Raw genomic sequence first — 14,734 nt, forward strand, 5'->3', positions numbered from 1 at the left:
TGGTGACCAAGCCCCTCATTTCCATTTCGGCTCAGCCTCTACCTCCCCTGCACCCCACCCCCTCCTCCATGGGAATCAGGCTGTTTCCTTTCTCTGGTTCTGCTCTGCTCCTCTTGTACTTCTTTTCCTTTCTGGGGATTCTCCCCTACGCAGAAGGAACAAATGTCAACATGTCCTTGGCTCCTTCCTTTTCTCCTTTATCTGCCCTCTTCCTTCTTTCTGCCCCTTTACTTGGGTGACTCCTAACCCTTTGCTTTTCTTAGCTCTTTAAACACATTCCTTTCATCACCCCCTCAAGTTCCCTTTCTTGCTTCAGCCTCTGGCTGAAGGATGTAGAGGTGCAGAGAAGGGAGGCAGAGGAAGGGGGGCTGGCCTCCCCTTCCTGTCTCAGGCTCTGCCTGGGCTCTGGGGTTTCTCTTGGGGCAAGGTGAGGCTGCACCCCCACCTCTCTGCCCATCTCCCATTGCCAGGGTGGCCCAGGCCCTCAGAGGTGTGCACAACAGTCCCCGGAATCTGCTGCTGCTTGAACCTTCTCCGATGCCCTGGCCGGTCCTTCTCTGCTGGCAGGCAGGTTTCGTGTGCAGGTGAGCAGGACCAAGTTAGGCAGCTGGCCACTACACCTCGTCTGCCTTTGGGGGCCCCACTCATCCCGTGGGCATAGGGCCCACTGACAGGTTTTAGGTACAAGGATAGAACAGATATAGGTCTCACTGAAGTTCCCTTCACAGACTCCCCCTGTCCCGAGGGCTTCCTACTCTTATCATTGATCACAACTGTCTAAGGACACCTGTCCCTTACACACTTTTTCTGGTCTCATCCTTTGCTGCATACAGGCATTCTCACCCCGATTATCTTACTTGGCCCTCGTAATAATCGGGTGATTCTGATTTTGCAGACAGGGAAACCGAGTCTCAGAGAAATTAAACATATTACTCAACATTGGAACACTGGAACAAAGAAGTACCCCGTGAAGCTGAGACGAGAACCCAGCTTGTCACGCTCCTAGCTCGCTATGCCTTTTCTTCAGCAGTCTGTGAAAGGCAGCAGGGGAGAAGGCTGCACACTGCAGCATGAGTGAGGCAAAGGTGTTAATAGGAGGGGTGAGTAGCAGTTTTCTCCCCTCTGCCACATCCCCCCATGTCCAATTCACATTGTTATACAACGCCAGCTTAACCCCGTTCTTGTTAATGCTTCTTTATGGATGTTTTAGTTATGTCTGCCCCATATGTGCGTCTGATTTTTTTTTCCTGGACTCTGAACTTCTTGTGGGCACTTTGGGCTGCGTGACTCTCCCCGGGGAGGGGAGCAGCACAGGCTTCCTGCCTTAGGTCCTCAGCTTGTCTGACTTAGGGCCCAGCCAGGGGCATGGGAAAACAATACTGGCCCCGCCTAACTGGGGCAGGTAGCAACCCAACTTACTTCTTTCTCACTTTCCCATCTTCCTGTTCCACCCCAGCCAGGCTTCCCAGCCTGCTCGTTAGCCTCCGTGAGAAATTAAAGTCCCAATAATCAAATCAACCCTTGTAAATTCCCTAGAAGCAGCTCCAGAGCACCAAGGAGCCAGCAAAGCCCAGACCCAAATCCATGTCAAATTTCATAGATATAATTTAAGTAGGGATCAAAAACCACACTAACCTAGTAACTAAGGCTGCTCAAAATGCAGAGTTTATAGTCCATCTGCCTCTCTGCTTCAGGGAGTCTGTATTAAATTTATTGCAAAGTAAAACAAATAAACCCAGGCAAAGGCAGGATGGAAATCTGCATACTCGTCAGAGAATTAGCAGCCCTCTCGGGTTAGGAAGGCTGCTTCTCAATTTGCATCTCTAAGGAGTTGTGACTGGGCTGGGGGCTGGGAGGCTTGGGCAGCATCGGGGCTCGCGGCAGGCCTGCCCCCTGCTGGCAGATTGTTGAACTGTATCCCTGCGACCTTCGTGGTGGACGTTTGCAGGGCTCCTGGCGGCCAGCTGAAAAGAGAATCTGAGGCTGAAAGAAATGTTGGGGAGGTGTGGCGTTGGAAGAGTGGGTAGCAGAGAGAGGAGAGGGAAGGACATTACGAGAAAGATATCCTTACTTTTAAATATAAGACTTGCGGGTGGGGATGGCTGTCAGTTAAGCATCCAACTCTTGATTTCAGCTGAGGTCATGGTCTCCTTTTTGGGTTCCTGGGATTGAGCTTTGCATGGGTCTCTGTGCTGACATCACCAGCCTGCTTGAGATTCTCTCTCCCTCTCTCTCTACCCGTCCCCTGCGTGAGTGCCCTCTGTCTCTCTCCCTCTAAACAAACAAACAAACAAACAAACATTAAAAAAAAAAAGCCTTGGGGATGGGGAAGCTGGGAACTTGAGAGTGCAAGGGTGATGGAGGTGGACATTTAGAGTTGTCTCTTCAGTAATACAGGCCTGAAATCATGGTGACTTTCTAGACTCCTCTCCATCTTCTTTTCCATTTGCCTTGCTCTCCACACAACCCATGAATCACAAAGCCCAGAAAATTGGGGTGGAGGTGGCTGGGGTTCTTGCAAGGTACTGTTGGCCCTTGACTGGTTGTTTGAACCCAGTAAAGCTGTGCCTCGGTTCCAGGGCAGGGGCTAGGACTGGGCCACACTCGCAGGGCCGTGAGAGGAAATGCTCCCATAACGTTTGTTTTGCCTCACCCCAGGCCTGGCCCCACTTTGCCATCTGTGGATAAAGGGGTGGGGCCAGGTGGCCTCTAAGCCTCCTTTCAGTGTGAACGTTCTCTAATTCTATGACTCTGTTCCAGGAATTTGGGGATCTGCTACATACATACTTTCCAGGGAAACTCCATGGAGCCCAGCTCCTCTCTTAGGATATTCCTATTATCCTTCATGGCTGGCTCAAAAGGGACCTTCTTCAAAGCGATGCCCTACCTGCCTGTTTTAGGCAGAGATAGGCTGTCCTCCTTTTAATGCTTTATAGATAGATGGGCATATATTGATATATATAATCACACTGTAATAATGTGTTGAATTTATTTATATATCAACTCCACCCCCTCGAATGTAAAGTCCTTCTTAGATGAATGTAAAGCTTCTTAGATGAGGGCAAGCGGAAAGCGCTGGTGAGGTTCATGGCCATTCTCAGTACCCACCTGCTCCTCTTTCCCACTTTCCCAGCCCAATGCCTGAAACAGAATAGGTTCCCAATAAGCATTTGTTAAATGGCTGGGAGAATGAGTGAACAAATGAATGAAGTGGCACAAAATGATGAAGGTTTGGTTGTATGGTTTACCCAGAAACCAGAGTGTTACTGCAACTTCCTACTTCTCTCCAGCTCTCTCTCTTCCTTCTTCTTCAACTACTCCATGGTAGTTCTATCTAGTCTACTTCCTGAGTCACTCCCCAAGCCGGCTGCTGCTTCTTCATTCCCTCAAGAGGTTAAGAGCATAGACTCTGGAATCAGAAGGACCCCCAGACTTCAACTGCCCTTGGGAACCTGACTGACCTCAGTTTCTCAGTCTTCTTCTTCTTCTTTTTTTTTTTTTTTTTTTTGCCCCAAAGACAATAGAGCCTAGTAGTCGTTAAAAGTATGGACACCAGAGCCAAACTGCCCTAGTTTTAATCTTGGCTTCTCCATTTAGCTGAGTGGCCCCAGGCAAGTGCCTTAATCTCTCTGTGCTCAGTTTCCTTATCCATAAACTGGAGTTAACAGAATCTACTTCATAGGGTTGTTGTGACGATTAAAAAAGCTAATATACATAAAGCCCTTAAAACAGGGCCTGGTGCGTGGTTGGCATTAGCTAACTCAATAAGTACTAGCAATTATTAACAAAAAGCAGAGGAATTTTGCAGAACTGAAGGCAAGCACCTGAAGAAGAGGCTGTCCCAGAAGATGCTTCAAAAGGCAAGGAGGAAGCTTGTGGATAAAGAAACGAAGCATTTCCACAAAGCACATAATGCAAACACACAGAGATTTCACTGGCTAGGGTGGCAAGAAAAGCTAACTATTACTCTGTGCCTGCAGAACCCGTGTTGGCATCTTTTCAGGATTGGACGTGTCAATGGCATGAGTCCAAAGTTGCAATAGGTATGGCAGCTCCTTGGCCTTTGAGATCTTTAGGGATGGGGCGCCTGGGTGACCTGGGTCCAACTCTTTTTTTTTTTTTTAAGGTTTTAAAGTTTATTTATTTATTTTGAGAGAGAGAGAGAGAGAGAGTGAGAGCAGGCAAGGGCAGAGAGAGAGGGAGAGAGAGAATCCCAAACAGTCTCTGCGCTGTCAGCACAAAGCCCAGTGTGGAGCTCGATTTCATGAACCACGAGATCATGACCTGAGCCGAAACCAAGAGTCGGATGCCCAGCTTACTGAGCCACTCGGGTGCCCCAAAGAGTCCTCCTCTTGATATCAGCTCAGGTCTTGATCTCAAGGTTGTGACTTCAAACCCTGCATTGGACTCTATGCTTGTGTGGAGCCTACTTTTTTTTTTTGGTGGGGGGGCAGCGATCTTCAGGGACATGTTTGTTTATGAAACCTCCCCCAGTTGGCTCCCCTTACCTCCTCAGTCCCACTCTTGCTATACTCTTCCTCTGATACTTCAGGCTCCATCCACAAAGAAGTGTGTTTGGCTCCCCCAACTGAACTTACTCCTCTTACCTGCAGGTCTTCACACACGTGAGTGTCCTGTCCCAAGAACTGCCCTCCACCTCACGCCTTTCCCCTGCTGGTTCTCCTGACCTTTTCGGTGGCAGGTCCTCTGCAAAACCTTCCCTCGTCCCCTAGACTGGGCAAGGCACTCCAGTCTGTGCTCCCTTGGCATAGTACTGGGCCTTTCCCTTCTCCCCCGACGTATTAGTCTGCTCCAGCTGCTGCAACAAAATACTACAGGCTTGGTGACTTAAACAGCAGAACTTCATTTTTTCACAGTTCTGGAGGCTGGCAAGTCCGAGATCAAGGTGTCAGAAGGGTTGGTTTCTGGTGCAGCATGCCTTCCTGGCTTGCAGTTGGCCATCTTCTCACAGCGCCCTCCCATGGCATCCTCTCTGTGTGTGCATGGAGAGAGAGAGATCGCCGGTGTCTCTTCCTCTTCTCAGAAGGACACTAGTCCTGTCAGCCTGTAAACTTTAAGGGGATGCAATTCAGTCCATAACATCAGTTCCATGAGGGCAGGACCTTCTCTACTGTTTATTTATATTTCTTAGCTTAGCCCTCACCCCATCTCCTTGTGATTCTCTGTAATGTCTATAGGACCCGTTCCTAGCAAGGACTCAATATATATTTGTTGAGTGAATGAGTGAAAGAATTTGTCAATTACTGGTAATGACAGTAGGAGCTTTAAGAAACAGATATTCAGATACGATCTAATGGAGGCCTCAGCAGGAAGATCCTTGCTGGTTAGTGGCAGAATGAGGACCAGAAATCAGAGACTCTCTACTCCCTTCTACTCTGAGTCCAGGACTCTTCACCTGGAAAAAGAACTGTCAAGGAGCTGTGTAAAACTGGTGATCCTTTTTAAATCCTTGCCTGGAGTTGCAAAGAATCTGGTCTTTCACTGACAAGCAAAAATTTTCCTTCACCTTGTCTCTCCTGCCACATTGACAGGCTATCCTAATAATACATGACGTCCTTCCCCTCTGTCTGGTTAGGGGCCGCAGAGGTTGGTCTGGGTTTGGCCAGCAACTTCCTTAGCACAGGTTTTGACTGGAAACCAACAACCCAGGGTGTGTGGCTCTTCGGATTCCTGCTTCTCTGCTAATGGATTTTGTTAACTGTTTGTCATTTGCTTATGCAAATCTACCTCTTTCTGCATTAAAATGAACCCAATTATAAAGTGAAATTTCACAATTAAACCACTTAGTGAAGGACATTAAGCGACCAGAAGGAATTGATTTGTAAAAATTTCAGCGATAATTACAAAATGTTTCTGAAATGTGACTAAGTTCTAGGTTTTTCTTTAAACAAACATATGTACGTGCACATTTTCATATGTATATACCGCACAGACACATGCACATATTTTCACACACCTGGTTTCCATCTTCTCACCATGGGACTTGTTCTTGCTCCTTCTCTGGGTCTAAATTTTCCCCAAATAGAGGAAATTCCACCAGCCATCAGATCATGTCTGCAAAGTTCTTGGAAACCTTCCAAAAGAAATGGCCATTGGGCTGAGGAAACAGGGGTGGGCAGGAAAATAGAAGAAGGTGTAATGGTTTTAATAAAGTCTCTTTGCCACCTTGGTGATTGATATATTTTGGCATTTGCTTCCCTGCTCTGATGTAATCAATAGCAGTTATAGACCGAGGAGCAGGAAAGGTTGAGGATGTGGGATGGGACAGTATTGATTGGTTTTTATAGGAAAGAGCCCTGCCTGCTGATTGCAGTGCTCTGGCTACTAGAAACTGGACCTTGCTGTATCAGGGCTCAGTTACCTTTCCTGACACTCATCCAGGCAAGGGGACATGCAGTCCAGAAACTTGGAAATGGATAAGGACAGATGATATACACCTGAAAAATTACCCTTTCTGGTATTTGAGGGAGCTAGTCACACTCACTTCCCTCACTGCACCCACGATCAGAGGGTGGGAGTCACAGTCTCCTAGGCTGGTGCAGGGACAGGTGGGAAGGGTCTTTAAGGGTGAGGGAGTGATGGTATGCTTATGGTTCCAGGCTACATCTATATCCAAGAATGATCCCGACTCATTTGGTAGCATGCTCCACCCCCAGGCAATATAATGCAGAGGGGACTTTAGAACAGACTCTGGAGCCTGATTGCCTGGGTTCAAAGCCTAGCCCCGCCAGTCAGTGTGTGACCTTGGGCAGGTTAATCAACCTTTCTGTACTTTTGATTCCCCCATCAGTAAAATGGAGATAGTAACAGTACCCATTGCCTCTGGTTGCTATGATTGTTATGAGTTAATATATGTAAAGAACTCAGAACAGTCCTGGCATACAGTGAATGATATGTACATGTTGTTATTGTCTGGTGGTGGTGGGTACGTGGGCTGACATCTGTGGTTTATGGGTGGAAACTTAAGAGTACAAATTTCTCTAATCAAACAGGATCATCACAATATTTGCTTTCTACTGTTGAGAACACAGGGCTTAGGACCCAGTAGCTGTTAAATAATTCTCTTAGTACATCAGCCCATGAGCTACAGGATTTCTCAACCCTTTCTTAGATTTTTTTTTTCCTAAAAACTTTAAAAAAAAAAGTATGACTAGGTCCAGATACAGAGCAATAGGGCTGCATTGGATTGGTAATGATAGCTTCAATAACCCAAGGAGTTCAGCCAAGACACATATTTATTCATTCCACAAACAACAAACTCTCACTATGTGTGAGATGGCTTCTACTTATGTGATGATTTCCATTTGTGAACCAGAACTCAGAGTGGGGACATTCAGATGTATAATCACCCCTCTGTAATGTCGTGATAAGTAGCTTTCGTGTAATGGATTCTCCTCTGTCTAGAACAATGTGCTCAAAACAGAAAATGGTTTGTTTTAAAGAAAACATTTGCCACTTAACATGTTTGTTGAAAACACATTCATTTCAGAAGTGTAATTTTATTTTCTTTTATTGTCATCATCGAATTTTCGGTTTTTAGAAATTCATTTTAGCCTGCGATGTGACTTTGGGGCTTATTTTCTTCTCAGTTGTAGAACTGGGTACCATAATAGAAGTCGGCAGATTGGCAAGCAGGTCCTAAGGAAACCAGGTTGAGGTGTTCTATGACAGACTCCCAAAAGGTTAAAACTGAAAAGGATCCTAGAGATCCTCTACTTCATCACCTTCATTTTATTTTTTAAAGTTTATTTATTTATTTTGAGAGAGAGTGAGAGCAAGCATGAGCAGGGGAGGGGCGGGGGGGGAGAGAGAGAGAGAGAGAGAGAGAGAGAGAGAGAGAGAGAGAGAGAATCCCAAGCAGACTCTGCACTGTCAGCGCAGAGCCCTATGTGGGGCTCAAACTAACACTAACGAACTGTGAGATCATGACCCGAGCCGAAACCAAGAGCTAGAAGCTTAACTGACTGAGCCACCCAGGTGCCCTCATCTCCTTCATTTTAAAGATGAGCCCAGAGAGGTGAAATGACTTTCAGAGTCTGACCTGAAACCCAAGTGTATCGGCTCCAAACTCAGTGCTGTTCCGCATACCATGAGCTTGTTGGTACCCTTCCAGCTCTACGTTAAGCCCTTTTCATTTTTTTAGGCCCTTTTCAAATCTCCTTCTGTTCTCAGGTTGTATATGAGGCTAAGTTATTATTTGACAATTCTGTTCAAGTCAACGAAGATGCCTTGAATACTACTTTGGTGCCAAACACTGTGTTAGGTGCAGGATATAAAAATAAGATGTGGGTCCCACCAAGCAGATTGTCGTAGATGGTATTATTATACCCAATTGTTTACTGCCTCTCCCTGTGACAGGATTATGCTTATCTGTGCCATTGACATCAGACTTCATCATGTGACTTGCTTTGGCCAATGGAAATTAAGCAGAAGTGATATGTCACTTTTGAGCAGAGGCTTTCGGGAACATTTTGTGGTCCCACACACATTTTCTCTTTTCTTTCTGCCAGGAGAATGGCATGTCCAGAATAAGACCCACATAAAGAGAAAACATGGAGTGGAGCCAGAGGCACAGCCAATATATAACATGATGAGAGATAAACCTTTGTGTGGTGAGTGACTGAGATTCTGTGGTTGTTTATCCTGCAGCATAACTAGCACAAGCTGATGACTAGAGAGAGGATCACAGAGTAGCTGGAGAGACAGCTTATTTCCAACTGAATCACACGGGGTTGGATGCTTTGCTGGATGGAGACACAGATGATTCAGAAGTAGGCTGAAAGAGGGAACAAGTAACTCTTCAGAGAGGAGGCATCAGGAAGGACTTTCTAGGAGAGGTAATAGCTGAGAAGAGTTTTAAAGGTTGAAGAGAAGTTCACCTTGTTAGGGGCTTGGGAGGTTTGTTTCTTCTAATCAGAGAGACCAGCATGTCCAGACATGAAATATGATATGTTTGAGAATTGCCTGTAATGTCCACAACTGTGGGTCAGGATCGGAGTTCTTAATCTTTGAAGCCTATTGACCACTGGCCACTGTGTCAGGTCTCCATATATCCAAGGGATATATGCAGACACTGACATAAAAATGCTTCATTTATTTTGGCCAGAACTTTGGCCCCAGATTATCATCTGTTGTTATATCATGAGAAGCTACTAAGCTGGACTGTATGTGAGCCATAGAGACTCTTTTTCAAAAATTTAATTTTCATTTTAATCAAAGAATATATATGCATAGTTTGGAAATCAGTAGTTGCCTTGCTTCAGCCTTTCACATTCCCATGTTCCATTCTCCAAGGCAGTCAACCTCAACTCTTACAGCTCATTTGTCATTTGTATATATTGCCATGTTTTTAAATAATATGCTTATATTACTATTTATTGATTTATTAATTTTAGAAATTATATATTTTATACATGTTTTTAAAAACATTTTTAATGTATATATATTTTTGAGAGAGAGAAACAGAGTGCAAGTGGGGTAGGGGCAGAGAAAGAGGGAAACACAGAATCTGAAGCAGGCTCCAGGCTCTGAACCATCAGCACAGAGCCCAAGGCAGGGCTTGAACCCATTAACCATAAGATCATGACATGAACTGAAGTCAGACGCTTAGCTGACTGAGCCACCCACATGCCCCTCGAAATTATATATTGACTCTCTGTCATGGTAGATGAGAACTTAGTTTCCCCCAATGCCATCCCTGCATGTCCCCTTCATTCTAACTCTCCCAACATAAACTTTTTTTTGGTTAAATTGATGTTTAGTGTTTATATACTAATGATTAGGCAAATATTATTTACTCCTGCATCAAGTAGTGCACTGTGATTATGTGTCCTCTTTTGTACAATTCTTTGTTTTTCCTGGAGTTAATAACTGCCTCCTTTTTTATTGATCTGATGTCCAAATGTGCTTATAATTATTTTTTTCTAATGGTTCAACAACTCTACTACATACCTGGTAATACTATGTTGCATACACTCAAGCTCATCTGTTCAATTTTTCCCCTTACAGTTTTCTCTCTAAGAACCTTTTGTTTCTCTGTTCCAATCTGGATTGGCTGATTTTAGAATTAGGATACTACATAACTATTATTCTGAGGCTTCCCTTTACCATCATTTTGAATATTTCCTTTACTGCCTTCTTGTGTTGGAGTCCCTATTTCCTGAATCTCTGTCTTCTTTATTACATTATCACCTAACTAAATTGCTAACTTCCATTCTCCAATAACTTCTCTCTTTTTTAAATATTTTATTTTTAAGTAATCTCTACACCTAATGTGGGGCTGAAACTTACAGCCTTGAGATCAAGAGTCCCATGCTCTACTGACTGAGCCAGCCTAGAGCCCCTCTCCAATAATTTCTTAAGAATGAGTACTTTAGACGTCATTGTCTTGGGGCTCCTGGGTGGCTCAGTTGGTTAAGCGTCTGACTTCAGCTCAGGTCATGATCTCGCAGTCTGTGAGTTCAAGCCCCGCGTTGGGATCTGTGCTGACAGCTTAGAGCCTGGAGTCTGCTTCAGATTCTGTGTCTCCCTCTCTCTCTGCCCCTCCCCTGCCCATGCTCTTCTCTCTCTGTCTCAAAAATAAATAAAAACATTTTAAAAAATTAAAAAAAAAGAAGTAATTGTCTTGAGTCATTGGCTATCTGGAAATATCTCTACACTACTCTGATGTGTGATTGATAATTTACTTGAGTACAGAATTCTAGATTTAAAAATATTTTCTTTCAGAATTTAGAAGGCATTTCTCGGTTGTCTTTTAACATGTAATGCTACTTTTGAAGAAGTTTAATAGTCTTATTCTTGTTTCCTTTACCTGTTTCTTTTTCTCCTTAGAAGATTGTAGGAATTTTTACTTATCCCTCCTGATTTAAAATCAGAATAACTGGCTACCTAAGTTGAGTAGGCAGCATGTCAGTCTCATAAAATCACAATGATGATGGTGGTGGGCTTTGGTAGATATCTTTTTTTCATTCTTTGTGCTGGGATAATTAGATTAATGTATTTTATTTCTCTCCTATTATTTAAGTCTCTCTTTTTTGTTTCCCTCTTTGGAAGTATTCCTCAACTTTGTCTTCTAAATCTTATACGTTTTTGAAAAAAACTTTAGTTATATTTTTAATTTCAGAGAGGCTTTTTTCATTTAATTTTTTTTCTTTTTTATTGTAATCCCTTATTGTTTTTTGGATGCAACCTTTCCTCTTATCTTCTTGAATTGGTGTTATTGCCCTTTTTGAATTTTTTTTTTATTCCTCCTTGCAAAATCTCTATCATGTCAGATCTTTTTTTCTGGTTATATCTGTCTCCTTTTATCAAGTTTGAATCTTTCTTTAAGTATCTTCTGATTCTTGACTATATTTAAGAAGGAGGCACTGAAAGTTGATTTTGGAAACTTATTATGTAAATGGTACAGTTTGTTAACTAGTGGACTTTACATAGGGTGATCAAGTGAAAAGTGAATCTTTTGGGGCACGTGGGTGATTCAGTCGGCTAAGCGTCCGGCTCCAGCTCAGGTCACAATCTCACAGTTCATGGGTTTGAGCCATTGGGCTCTGTGCTGATGGCTCAGAGCCTTGAGCCTGCTTCGGATTCTGTGTCCCCTCTTTTTCTGCCCCTTGCCTACTTGCACTCTGTTTCTCTCTCTCAAAAATAAATAAGCATTAAAAAAAAAAAAAAAGTAAGTAAGTCTTTTTATTGAGGGAACTTCAAATATCAGTAACTGGAGTTCTCCCTGTAGCTTTTCAGTTGTTCAAAGAATCTTCCAATCTATTGGTTAGTGGTGTGGGGGAGTTGTTAGCAAGGCCAGAGAAAGGGCTAAAGGTCACACAGTTTAGCATGCAGATCTCCCTTAATTCATTCACCCTCCACCATACTTGGTGTTCCCAACTCCAATACTGTTCTTACTCAGTTCCTCCAAAGAAAAGTCTCATTTGCTGGAGGGTAAAGAAATATAGCTTACTGGCTGTGTGGGTTATAAAACCCCTTTTATAAACAGAGCTCCTACCAATGCCCCCTGTCCATCTGGGTGTCTGGCCCCAGGACCATGGTGCTTAGAGCCTCTGAGGGCTGAACCTTTCAGGGCTCTGCAGAGTGAATCAGTCCCCACTGTAGGCCCTTGGCTTGTGACTTTACTCTTTCTGTGGATCCAATACCAATCTTCCCTCTTTGTTTTGTTTAAAAAACTAATTGTGGGGGCTCCTGGGTGGCTCAGTCATTAAGTAACCTTCTCTTGATCTCGGCCCAGGTCATGATCTCACAGGTCCTGAATTTGAGTCCCATATAAGGCTCTATGCTGACAGTGCAGAGCCTGCTTGGGATTCTCTCTGCCCCTCCACCATCTCAAAATAAATAAATAAACTTTAAAAAAATAAAACAAAAGCTAAAACTAAAACTAAAACTAATTGTGAAACTCTTTAGCCCACTGTTTTTTTTCTCTGTCATTCTTGTCCTTGGTTGATGCCTTTGTCATTTCTAGAAGTTGAATGGTGACTTCTGTGGGGTGATAGCCACTAAGCTATAGAAGAATATGGGTGGGTGACTGGGTGTCATTTTGGGTCTCACAGCTCCCTGGGCTCTCCTCAGTTTCCCTTGTAGGCTCCTCAGCTTTGTGTTGTCCCTTAAATATTGGTGTTCCTCAGGCTTCTGCCCCACAAAAACCCATTCTGTTAGCATAAGCTGAAGATTAGGGGCAGATCCAAGGTCAGTTCTGTGGCCCCCTTTCTCTGAGCCCACATCCTAGTTTTGGCTCCTGAACTAGAGAGGAGGAAGCAGGGAAGACAGAGAAGGCAGGGCCAGCCTCTGCCAACTGCTCGAGAACCCTGGGCCTCACCTCATCTCAATGCCTGTCTGGCCTTCAGATGGTTTCCCTGACCCCAAACAGACTCCTAGTCTGGCCCAATTATACCAGCCTCATGGGAAGACAGAGATGTAGAGAACACCCCCTTTTCCTGGTCCACTTCTGTCACTCATTCCAAAATGAATCAGGCACCATTCTAGAAGTTGGAATTATACTTATGAGTAAAGCAGACTGGATCCTACCTGGATCTTATAATCTAGTCCCAGGAAAGATAACAACAATAACGGCAAAAGAAACATACCGCACTGCATAGTACAGATGTCCTGTTGGGTCACTGCTGAGCTCTTGTTCCTTAGGCCTAGAACTGGAGGGGTAGAGGAGGTCATGGATGCAGCAGGGAACTTTTGAATAGATGGCTAATACACATGATGCTATTTCGTGCCTCCATGTCATTTTACACATGTGTTTTCCACCTACATTGACTTTCATCTCTTGTCATTTTGGTCAATTCTACTTGTTCTACTTGTTATTCTATTTGTTCAGTAATCCCTTCCTCTGCAAAGTCTTCCTGACCCACCCACCCCACATTAGCTACACACTCCTCTCTACCCCTCCCTCCCTTGTATAATCAACAGCTTCCTGAGTTGGATACTGCTTCCGGAGCTAAAGGCACAAGATGAGTGAAACTCTGGGCAGTGTGTGGGAACATGCCAACTTGGGTTGAGTGCTGGCTCTCCCACATACTATCTTTGGCCTTGAGCAATTGAATTAACCTTTCTAAGCCTCAATCTTCCTATCTGTAAAATGAGGATAATAAGATATGCCATGAAGTGTTATGGTGGATATAAAATGACTATAAAGTGCCTATTGGGAGCCTATAATTAGCACTTAAATATTGGTTCCTTCCCTTTCTCCTTTCAAGGAGCTTCCAGTCTAATGAGAGAATGACAGGCAAATCAGTAAGTGCAGCGATTTGTCATAGGTGCTGTGATAATAGACACTGAATTACATGCCACTGATTTATGAGACTGCCTCTCTGTCTCTCCCACTAGACTAGGAGCTCCTTGAGAGCAGGGCCACGTGATTCTGTGCCCCCTGCTACCCAGCTCGGTGTCTGATACACAGTAGCTGCTCCATTCAAGTTTCGGTAAATGAAATGGGAATGACTCCTCCCTCTATCTGATCCTGGTTTGATGCTGGTTAGAGCAATGCCCAGCATTGCCTTTTTTTTTTTAACCCCCCCCTTCACCCCCCACGCTGCTGTTCCTAGCTCAAAGAAGGGAAAATTATAGTTTCTCAGCCATCTGGGGTGAAAAATCTATCTTCACTAGAGACTAATTTTTCCAAACGTCATCAGAGTGTGGGACATGAGCATACCCCACCCCTCTTGGGTAGTGGAATGAGTGAACACCGAAACGAGGACTCATCCAGTGCCCTCCTGTGGGACCAGCCTCTCTCAGGCCCCTTCTCTCTGAGCATGCAGACAGGCAGACCTCCACCAGCTTATCCATCCTCTTCAAATGAGTCTGTCTCCCAAGAACCAAACATTTTCTCTCCCTGGCCCTGACTTGAAATGAAACGACTTAGCCCACAGACAGTTTTATGGTCCCTCGCTTTCCATTCCTCTTGCTGAGCCCTCACGCTGGTTAGAGCCCAGCCCAGGCTCTGATTTATACAGCTCTCCCAGGCCCCTGTTGGATTCGGAGTCTGGAACAATAAGACAAGGCTATCCATCACCCCTCTGCTCAGATCTCCCTGGACTCATTGGGAAGGAAGGAGGGGTGGGTGGCAGTGAAGACAGCCTCAGGGGTCCTGCCCAGAGAGCATTTGTCACGTTGATCGAAAGTGCAGGGCGGGAGTGGGGCGGGGGAGTGGAGGCTTTTTATCTCGCCCAAGCCTACCCTGTAGACAACAGGGATAAAG

General features: G+C 44.6%; 1 protein-coding gene across 10 annotated transcripts in view; it reads left to right on the top strand.

Annotated features, from left to right (window-relative positions):
* The window catches only part of PKNOX2 (PBX/knotted 1 homeobox 2), a 317,669-nt gene that overhangs the window by 26,938 nt on the left and 275,997 nt on the right, over positions 1 to 14,734 (top strand). For 3 of the 10 annotated variants that reach the window (XM_042959540.1, XM_042959541.1, XM_042959547.1), the window contains one exon: positions 8,532 to 8,633. The exons of the other annotated variants lie outside the window; for them this stretch is intronic. The gene's annotated coding sequence lies outside the window, so the exon portion shown is untranslated. The remainder of the gene's footprint in view (positions 1 to 8,531; positions 8,634 to 14,734) is intronic. 10 annotated transcript variants of the gene reach the window in all.

This window comes from Panthera tigris, chromosome D1 (assembly GCF_018350195.1).
Source record: "Panthera tigris isolate Pti1 chromosome D1, P.tigris_Pti1_mat1.1, whole genome shotgun sequence".
Lineage (NCBI taxonomy): Eukaryota > Metazoa > Chordata > Mammalia > Carnivora > Felidae > Panthera > Panthera tigris.